Raw genomic sequence first — 11,334 nt, 5'->3', positions numbered from 1 at the left:
CGTCGTCCACCAAGAGGTACTCCTCCTCCCTCCTTCCTCCTTCTCCCTAGTTTATTCTGAACCCTAGCTAGTTGAAAAATGTAGGTTAATCTTAGAATAATGTAGTAGGTTATGATCTTAGGTGTTTAATCTTAGAATAATGTAGCATGAACCTTAGCTAGTTATGATCGAACCATGTTCAAAATGTAGGTTTTTAATTAGGTGTAGATAATATAATTTAGGTATTTTAGGTGTTTAATCTTAGAATAATGTAGTATGAACCCTAGTTATGATCGAACCATGTTCAAAATGTAGGTTTTTAATTAGGTGTAGTTAATAGAATTTAAGTGTTTTAGGTGTATTTAACATAATTCTAGGTTGATTCGTTTTGAAGTGGACATGTCATATTTTGAACGTGTCACATTTGTTGTTATTTTTTTAGTTAAAGCAATTCTTCCCGCATCAACGTCGATGATGCCTATCCCGCATCCTCATCGTCGACTCAGCAGAGGAGGCCTACTTGATCGGAGGGGCCATGTCCGGGACTTGGCTCCGTCGAGCTGGTACTGGGATGTGCTACCTTCCGGGGGTGCAGCTTAGTAAGGAGCCAGCCCGTCATTGACCCGAACATTCGTTGGTGGTGGTCGCGTGGGCCAGTGATGGCGCGGAGGCTTGAGGACCCCGTGGAGGTGGTACGTCACTGTGTCAGCAAGGAGGACGAGCACGTCTGTCGCTACATGGTTGCATTGGAGGGCAGTTTCTCCAATACCTGGAAGGTTCTTCAGGGATCTCACTGGAGCTATGATCATGTGATGATTCCTTCTCTTTGGGTGTCCAGCGCCCGCGCTGATACCCGTCGTTTGCTAGGGTTTTAGCTGTATTAGTGAGGTTATATGTATGATACAATTTGAGATGTATTAGTGATAATATTCGAGGATATAAGGACGCAAGAGATGATTTAGTTTTGCTTATTGAATGCATGCTAATTTGAATACTAATTTACTTTATGATTTAGTTTTGCTTATTGAATGCTCAAATTGGATAACTACTCCTATTTTGAATGCTCAAATTCGAGCACTATGCAAGGCGTATGCATTTGATTAGTTGATAGCTTATAGGGTTTCACTAAGTCCTAAGATGAGGATAATAATGTTTTTATTTATATTTTGTTTTTGCAGCCAAATCTCCATGTCGTCCTTGTCGTCGTCCCCGTCACCGACCCCCTCCGACCTCGAGGTGAGACCAGCCAAATCTCCATGTCAATATGAGTCCTATAAGATATTTTGAAATGTTTTTGTTCATATTTTCAACCATTGAAATGCAATGACCATCAAGATTGAATGCAATGACCATCAAGTTTGAATGCAAATAGGATATGTGCTTGCCCAAGTGACCATGTTTGCAGGTAATACCTTCGAGTGGCCTATGTTTTGCCGGAGTGTTGATTAATTTCTGTTCCGGTAAATTTCAGGCGCTCGATATGTCCTTTTTAGCAAAGGTAATGCCGGATTTTTCCGTGAATTTTGGCATGACTTGTGCTAGAATATGTAGGAAATATCGAGTGGCCTGCTTCTAGAAAGATAATTAAATGACATTTCGGCTTGACTTTATGTCTGTCGAGGCTCCATACATGATAAAATGAGTGAGGGAGAAAGTCTGCACCATATATGAGAGAGGAAGAATCCCGACTGTTGTCTTGGGGGTCGTTTCTCCTTATTGTCCTTGTGCTACACCTTTTTTATGCACTAGGGGAAGGAGGAGTAACGACCATCACCAATGGTCGAAAAACCAGTGAAGGAGTGTGTCCACCATATATGAGAGAAGAAGAATGCCGACTGTTGTCGTGGGGGTCACTTCTCCTTCATTCCCGCATGCTAGACATTTTGGTTTAATGCACTCGGGGACAAAGGGAGGAGCGACCATCACCCGGTCGATATACACCACGTGAGCTGAGAGTTTTCCAAACAAAAAAGACTCGACAGACCGATAGTCAACCCGTGCTAAATAATAATGATCTAATTTAGTTTTTGTCGTACATATACTGAATTTTCGAAGTTTAATCTTTGAATTATGAACATAGGAAATGTTGTCGGATGACGGAAGTCCCGCGGAGAGCTCCTGGTGTGGCGATGACCGGGGTTTCTGCGATAGGCCTCACTTGGTAGAAGGTAGGCGCTTCAGCATTAAGCTCCAGGAGACCTTTGATGTTGAAACGGTACGCAATGACGCACAATGTTTTTTTCGTAATTAAGCTTGACTTCTTCTTCTTCAACGAGTAATTTTCATATTTTACAATTCGACTAGCTTATCCCATGCCATGCAAGACGCTATGTCTTGGATAGGATGGATTTTGAAGATCATGAAAATATGGAAACAAAGATAGTTCAGCTAAGGACCCATCATGCTTTTGATTTTCCTGTAAATCTATACAATTCTGTGAGCGTATCCAATTTTGGTTGCCCGAATTGGGAAGCACTTTGCAAGGCATATGATTTCCATGAGGGTATGCTTGTCACCATGGATCTTGGTGATCCTGACATCGAGGAAGACAATATGGACATTTGGGTTCTTGTTGATACTCTTCCAATTCTACTGCTATGTGAGTTTCTCAAACATAGTTATTAAGTAATTTATATTGTTTATTTCGAAATAGTTGACAGCTTATTTCCATTGATAGCTTATTTTCATTCTTCAAAGAATGTGCGGAAGATGGTAGACAGAACCTAGTACACCGATGGCGCAGAATTAACTTATCAGGAGAAAAATCATATGATCTCATTTATTAATCATCTTGAGAATTACAATATTTATTATCAAACTCCTGCACATTATGGTCAATACGTGCCACTAGTGCATGTGTTGAACTACAGTAACATCCTTGGAGATGGCATGGTAAGATTTTTTACTATTACGACATCCGTGCATCTTTTGCACAAATTCTTCAAGAACTAAACTACAATGCTAACTACGAAGTTATTACTATGTTTTTCGACAGAAAATCCCGAAGGATTGTGTGCCTCATCTGATGTTTCCGAAAGGTCTCCTTGATGATGGGTATGACTTGTTATCATGATAACGAGTAGAAGTTGTATGATGATGATGAGTATGACTTGTTATCATGATAAAAAGTAGAAGTTGTATGATGATGATGATGAGTAGGACTTGTTATTATGGTACCAATGACGGGTTATTTAATATTATGATGATGCATGATGCTAAGTTGTTATATGAGCATGATGAGTTATTATATAAATCAGTGGGTGAAATGAACATGGAATAGATTCAAGTGGAGACATGTGGTGCATGTAGAAAGTACTACTAATCCAAACTTGACAATGTGTGGTGCATGTCGAAAGTACTATTATCCAAACTTGATCTAGTTTGGACTAGTAGTACTTTTGATGTGCACCACATGTTGCCTCCATTTGAATCTAATCCATGTTCATTTCACCCACCGTTGTAAATAATAAATAATCATGATCATAAAATCATATGATGAAAGTACTGTATATAAAACCTATAAAAAGACAGCGACAATAAGCTGCATTTTCAAAAATACAGGAAAATTTAGCAGTAGCGCTTTTCAGAAGAAACGCTACAGCTACTCAGTCTTATTAGAAACGCTTGTGCAAGCAAGCACTATTGCTAACTAGGTAAACAAGCGCTACTGCTAGCAGTTAGCTATAGCGCCTTAGTTGTAGCGTTGCACCCAACGCTACTGGTATATCTACTTCAAGCGCTACTACTAGGGTTTTCCCTAGTAGTGACTACGACATGCCTATTTGATTTGCAGGATTTTTAAAATGCACTAACATGCCATCTTCGATCTGACATGATTAACATGGGCATTAACATGCCATCTTCGATGTTCACAAGAGGTTGGAGTGGATGAAAAGTTCCCTAAGAAAACTAGTACAGATGAATCCAAAGGAGAAATGCATATGGATTGTAACCATATGGATCAAGCTTGATCGTTATGCCTCCTCTGCGCTTTTGGAATGTGCTATCTTGGAATGTCAAAGACTTAAACTCCGAGAAGAAACAGTTAGCTCTCAATAATGCTATTATCTCTAGCGGTTGTGCGGTAGTCTATTTGCAAGAGACCAAAATGCCTGATGTCTCTTTTGCGTTTATTAAAACCTGCTTTCCTAAACAATTCAATCGTTTTGCTTTTGTACACTCGCGTGGTGCCTCTGGAGGCCTCCTTACTGTATGGAAAAGTGCCTTATTCATGGATACCATCGTATTTGCTGATGTTTTTGTGCTTTCTGTCAGTTTCGTCAGCATGCAGTCTTCACAATCGTGGTCATTTGTCAATATCTATGGCCCTTGTACGGGGGATGATCGTGAGGCGTTTACTTCTTGGCTATATGATGTGCAAATCCCTAATGGTCAGGATTGGCTACTTCTAGGTAATTTCAACTATATGCGGGCACCTGATAACCGTAACAAGCTGGGTGGAAACTTAAATGATATGATAACATTCAACGATATCATCCGCAAACAGCAACTAATTGAAATTCCTGTCCAAGGTAGAACATACACGTGGAGCAATATGCAACATGACCCCCTACTCGAGCAGATAGATTGGTTCCTTACTTCATTACACTGGACCAACACGTATCCTAAAACCCTGGTTCAACCACTGGGTAAACCAGTTTCTGACCATATCCCTTGTGTGGTAAATATTGAGACTAAAATCCCTCGCAGCAAACTTTTTTGATTTGAATCTTACTGGATTTTGCACCCTGGGTTCATGGATGTTGTCCAAGAGGTTTGGGATGAGCCTGTCTTTAACAAGAATGCAGCGGCCACACTTGCACACAAGTTTAAGGCTCTCAGACATGCTCTTAAAGTTTGGAGTAAGCATATCTCAAAGCTTTCCATTGCGATCACTAACTGTAATTTGGTCCTGGCTGACTTAGATGAGTTAGAAAACAAGAGATGCCTCACCATACCTGAATCCAACTTCAGAAACATCCTCAAAGCTCATCTCCTCAAGTTACTGAAGTACCAGAAACTTTACTGGAAAAAGCGTTGCACCATCCGTTGGATTAAGTTTGGGGACGAGAATACCAAATTCTTCCAAGCCGTTGCCACAGAAAGGTTTCGTAAGAATAACATTGCTTCATTTTGTGCTGAGGATGGTAGTTTGGTTGAAGATCACCCTGCTAAAGAGGCCCTGCTTCATTCCACTTATAAATCCAGGTTAGGCATGGCAGCTTCCTGTGATATCAAATTTGATCTGCCAGCAATCATTCCACGTGCCTGTAATCTTGATCATCTTACCGATCCATTCACCATGGAAGAAATTGATGGTATTGTAAAGGAAATGCCTCCTGATCGCGCCCCTGGACTTGATGGATTCAGTGGTGCTTTTCTTAAAGCGTGCTGGCCCATTATCAGACATGACTTGTATGATCTTTGTGCCCAATTTTATGAAGGCACTCTGGATATCACTAGCATCAATGATGGTTTCATTACATTGATACCCAAGGTCAACTCTCCAGAGTCAGTCAATGATTACAGACCGATTACTCTTCTTAACTGCTGTCTAAAGTTGATCACCAAATTGCTAGCTAACCGTCTACAACGAGTTATCCTCCAATTGGTTCACCGAAATCAATATGGATTCCTCAAAGGGAGGACTATACAAGATTGTCTGGCGTGGGCTTATCAATATATACACCAATGTCACACTTCGGGCAAGGAGATCGTTCTGCTCAAGCTAGACTTCGCCAAAGCGTTTGACACGATTGCTCACGAGCCCATGATCAATATAATGAGGCATATGGGGTTTAATGAATGTTGGATTGCGTGGATCAAGTGCCTCTTCTCCTCTGGTCGATCTTCAGTGCTTTTAAATGGAGTGTCGGGCTGTCAATTCTTATGTAAGTGCGGGGTCCGCCAAGGTGACCCACTTTCCCCACTAATTTTTGTCCTTGCGGCTGAGCTACTCCAAGATATTGTAAATGATATGTTCAGACAAGGCCGAATTCAGCTCCCCTTCCCTTGCAGAGGACAAATTGATTATCCTGTCCTTCAATATGCGGACGACACACTCATAGTCCTCCCTGCATGCATTCAGCAAGCCACATTGATTAAGCAACTCCTTTCTGACTATGCCTCCTCCATTGGCCTAAAGATCAATTTTCACAAGTCCACTTTAATACCCACCAACCTGGACTTGGAAGCTACAAACAATCTGGCACAAGTTTTTTGTTGCGCTATTGGAGCTATGCCCTTTACCTACCTTGGACTCCCATTGGGCATGACAAAACCATCCATCCAAGAGCTCATGCCGCTAGTCTGCAGATTAGAGAGACAACTCACGTCCACAATTGCTATGATGTCGTATGGTGGCAAGCTTGCTTGGTTAAATGCTTCGGTCACGTCACTCCTTGTGTTTGCCATGTGCACACTTAAGTTCCCTCCTAAACTTATTGAGATCCTAGACAAGATCAGACGCCGATGTCTTTGGACTAAGAAAACAGAACAAGGGGACAAGTGTAATTCTCTGGCCGCTTGGGACTTGGTCTGCCGACCCAAGAAAAAAGTAGGGCTTGGAGTCATCAACATAAAGATCCATAATGAGGCTCTGTTGCTAAAATTCTTGCACAAGTTCTTCAACAAGCTGGACATTCCCTGGGTGCATCTCATTTGGGATAATCACTACATGGACAAGATACCTCATGCGGTTGACGCAGTTGGATCATTCTGGTGGAAGGACATCTTGAAGCTCACCCCCATTTTTCGAGGAATCACATCTATTCAAGTGGTCGATGGCAAGACGGTGCTTTTTTGGAAAGATCTGTGGAAGGAGGAAATTCTGCAAACATCCCACCCGCATGCTTTTTCATTCGCCATCCATGAAGACCTCTCTATGGCTGAGGCAATGACTAGTACAGATCCGCATGAAACCTTTCACCTACCTGTCTCGTCGCAAGCACTTGAAGAAATACAAGATATGCACCCCCCCCCCACTCGTTGGTTATCCCCCTCGACCTTAGTACATGATGTGTGGCACTACTCATGGGGTTCGGTGGACTATAGACCAAAGGATTACTATAACAACTACTTCAGGGACGGGGAGGCGCACCATGCCTTCCAACATCTCTGGAAATCGCGGTGTACCATGAAGATCAAGGTGTTCGGCCGGTTACTCTTCCTAGATAGGCTCAACACACGCAACATGCTCAAAAGGAGGCACTATAACATTGGTGATAACTTTGACTGTATACTATGTGGACAACACATCAAAGAAACAGTTGACCATATGATCTTCACTTGCCCGTTCAGTCAAAGTTGCTGGGCCAAGCTTCACATCGTTTGGGCACCTTTTGACAGCCGCCTCGACCTTCTTCAAACTACAACAGACTCCTGGCCGAACCCTTTCTTCTTTGAAACATTCCTCACCTCAGCTTGGAGCATTTGGAAAGAGAGGAACAACAAACATTTCAGAGGTGTGGCTCCTACGGTTGAGACCTGGCTGACACGATTCAAAGAGGACCTCCAGCTCCTTCAACATAGAGTTAAAGCAGCGCGTAGAGCTGCCTTTGTCAACTTCTGTAACTCTATTGTATAGCCTATAACTTTCTTTGTTTTGATAGGCCCCTAGCTGCACACTAGGTCAAAAGGTGCACCTTGTAATTTGGCTAGTTGGTATGTCTATGTAAACACCCCATTTATATAGATATGAAAAAACAGTAGGGGCTTTCCCCTACTGTCAAGTTTCTCAAAAAAAACCATCTGGATCAAGCAACCAATATGGGGGGGGGGCATGTATGTACTGAAATCCTCCAAAAGAATCCTTCAGAAATCATAGTACATTGTCATTGTAAACTTGGAAAAGGGTGTCACAAATTGAAATCCCTTATGGTTAACATTTAACAGGAAAGAAACATCACCTAGATTTTCCAGGCACGGAAAGCACCTTAGGAAACTGACAACTTGCTCCAGGTTGGGGCCGATAGATTCTAGTGCTGAAAGTGCTAGTTATCGACTAGAGGGGGGGTGAATAGGCGATTTTTATCAAAGTCTTCAAAACGTGGAAGTTTCGAAGACAAGCAATAGAAATGACCTAATTGATATGCGGCGGAAGATAAACTACAACAAGCAAGCCATAGTCAAGTATGCAATAATGTGAACGTACAAAGACTAATAGCAGCTAGGTAGTAAGGATCAGGATGGAAGATAGTATGAAGCCAATCAACGATAGTAGTCAAGCAATGAAGTCAAATAGATAAGACAAATAAGCAATGACTTCACGAAGACAAACTCAAGGTAAAGGGAGGGAAAGGATAGAACCAGTCACTTGTTGAAGGCACAGGATTTGTTGGACCAGTTCCAGTTGCTGTGACAACTTTACGTCTGGTTAGGGAGGCTGAGATTCAACTCAGAAGACCGCGTCTTCACGTTATTCCCCTTGAGCTAAGGACACACAGTCCTCGCCCAATCACTCTGGTAAGTCTTCAAGGTAGACTTTCGAACCTTCACAGACTTCGTTCACCGACGATCCACAATGACTCTTGGATGCTCAGAACGCGACGCCTAACCGGCTGGAGGATACACAGTCCTCAAGTGTAATAATTCTTCAGGTCACACAGACAGAAAGACTTCAGTGATGCCTAACACTCTTTGGCTCTGGGTGTTTGGGATTTGTCCTCGCAAGGATTTCTCTCTCAAAGGCTTTGAGGTGGGTTGCTCTCAAAACGACACAAGCCGTAAACTAACTCTGAGCAGCCACCAATTTATGGTGTAGGGGGTGGGCTATTTATAGCCACAAGGCAACCCGACCTGATATGTCTGAAATGACCCTGGGTCACTAAGGAACTGACACGTGTTCCAATGGTCAGATTTCAAACACACACGGCAACTTTACTTGGGCTACAAGCAAAGCTGACTCATCCAGCTCTGGATAAGATTTGCTCTCATTGTCTTCGCTCGAAGACATAGGATTTGGGTTGAGCATCACTTCAGTCACTCTGACTTTGTTCACTTGGACCCCACTTAACAGTACGGTGGTTCCTATGACTCAACACAGAAGAAAAGGAAACAACGAAACAACACAGTCTTCGCGCTCCATAGTCTTCGCTCAATGTCTTCTCATGTCATAGTCTTCAATGTGAATATCTTCACATACCACCATTGTCTTCAATGTCTTCAAACATTTTTAGGGGTCATCTCCGGTAGGTAAACCGAATCAATGAGGGACACAACCTGTGTTATCCTGCAATTCTCACAAACGCATTAGTCCCTCAACCAACTTTGTCGTCAATACTCCAAAACCAACTAGGGGTGGCACTAGATGCACTTACAATCTCCCCCTTTTTGGTGATTGATGACAAACTGGTTGAAGTTTTCAACGGGAATGAAGTATGTGAAATTGTAAAGGATAGGGTATTGTCTTCATAAGTGGCAAGGGCTCCCCCTGAAGATGTGCATATAAGTAATTTGCTTTTGGAATGCAAATGCACATGACAGGTTGTACTTGTGGAGATCCTCTTCAACTTATGAAGATAATTCATCATGCATGAAATGATATACCTTAAAGAATGACATGCATAATGGAAGATGGACGTCTGCAGAATGATCTAAGTGCGGAATGATCTAAGTGCGGAAGTTATCATCGCACTTGAAAGAGCAAATAAGTAGCAGACGACCATCGAGTTTAAGTGTTACAACTCAACGAACGAAATGTATCAAAAGCAAGAGTTGTAACCACTAGGCAAAATATAAAGCAACCGCCCATATGAACCCGCTTGAAGACTATCAAACTCATATGCTTCTCCCCCTTTTGTCAGTAATGACCAAAAAGGTTTGAAGACATAGAGCATCTACTCGTCCTCATGAGGAGTAGGTGAAGTAGCAGGGTTGTCGTTGTTGGTTGGCGGTGCAGACGAACTTGGTGCAGTGTTGATGCGTGCAGAAGTAGGGGGTGGTGAAGTAGCATCGTCTTCATCATCGATCACGTTGGCATTCATAGTTACCGCGGAGGAAGAATAGTCAGAGTCTTCAAGGGATGGAGTTCGACATAGGACAACATTCCGTGGAGGAGTGGAGTCAAACTTGAATCTTTTAGTGAAGCCATCGTCTTGAAGATCTGCTTCAGCACTGAGCAGGGTCAAACTCTTCCATGATCGCCGACGGGTTTCGTGAGTGACAAATGCATTCTTGGTGGCAAGATTTCGAATGTGATTTACGTCCACCAAGAGGCTTTGCATCTGTCGCTTGAGCCAAAAATGATGCTTGTCTTGTTTCTGATGCAGTGCCACAAGAAGTTCTCGGTCATTTAGGACCCGAGAGCGCTTCTTTGGCCTTTGAGCAATTGTGCTCTCAGTAGCTTCAGTTGGTGCACGATGAGGCAGACGAGTGTTTCCAGCCATCGGATAGACACGAGTTACAGCTTGGACTCCTTCCATAGGCTGAGTGAAGCTTTGGTGGTCAGCATTTTGAAGACAAAGAGGCTTCTTGGCAGGCTCAGGGTATATGGCTTCAACTGACATATCAACCTCTGGTAGAAAGATCACATGATTGCGAGCAGAGGGCTGATAGTTGATAGCAGAGTGTAGCTTGATGAGGCGCATGACCCATGGAGCATAGAATTTTAGGCCAAAAAGGTCAGATCCAGATGCAGCCAGTTGCCGGAGGAAGAAATCTTGTGCATTGGAGCTGATGCCATTGAGGATGTAAAAGACCAATGTCTTCATGGCTCCTTCAAGTTTTGCAGCCGATGAATGCCCTTTGATAGGCCATAGAGTCCACCTTATGATGTGATATATTGTGCGCGGCAGATACTCAAGGTCATCAACAAAGAACTCCTTTGGTTATTCAGCATCATGTGGCAATGGCTTCATCATGCTCAACATCTGGCTCATGTTGGGTTCTGGCTTATGGAAGATGCTCTCTAGTGCATTGCGGTGATTTTGACAACCAGGTTCGTACAACTCTCCGGGAGTGGATAACCCTGTAAGCTTAATGATGTCAAGAGCTTTGGCTTCATGATGAACATTTCCAGTCATCCACTCGAGAACCCATGTTTGCGTATCCTTGTTATAGCCGCGAATGTGGAGGCTAGCATAGAATTGAAGCAAAAGTTCTTCATTCCAATGTTCTTTATCTGTCACAAAGCTGAGCAGACCTGCATCACGAAAGCAGTCAAGTGCTTCTTCTAAGCATGGCAGTCCAGCAATGGCTTCAGTGTCGAGGTGCATATGAGGGAAAATGCGCCCTTGATCATACAGAACGCAGGAGTAATAGCTTCGCTGCTGATGACTCCAGAAATGATCAGATGATATTCTTGGCCTTGAGTAGGGGTTCTTTGCACTGTCAAAGAAGGTGTTGTGGCTTTTGAAG

Source organism: Triticum dicoccoides, chromosome 2B (genome assembly GCF_002162155.2).
Source record: "Triticum dicoccoides isolate Atlit2015 ecotype Zavitan chromosome 2B, WEW_v2.0, whole genome shotgun sequence".
In the NCBI taxonomy this organism is placed as follows: Eukaryota; Viridiplantae; Streptophyta; class Magnoliopsida; order Poales; family Poaceae; genus Triticum; species Triticum dicoccoides.
Note: the sequence above shows the minus strand (reverse complement) of the source record.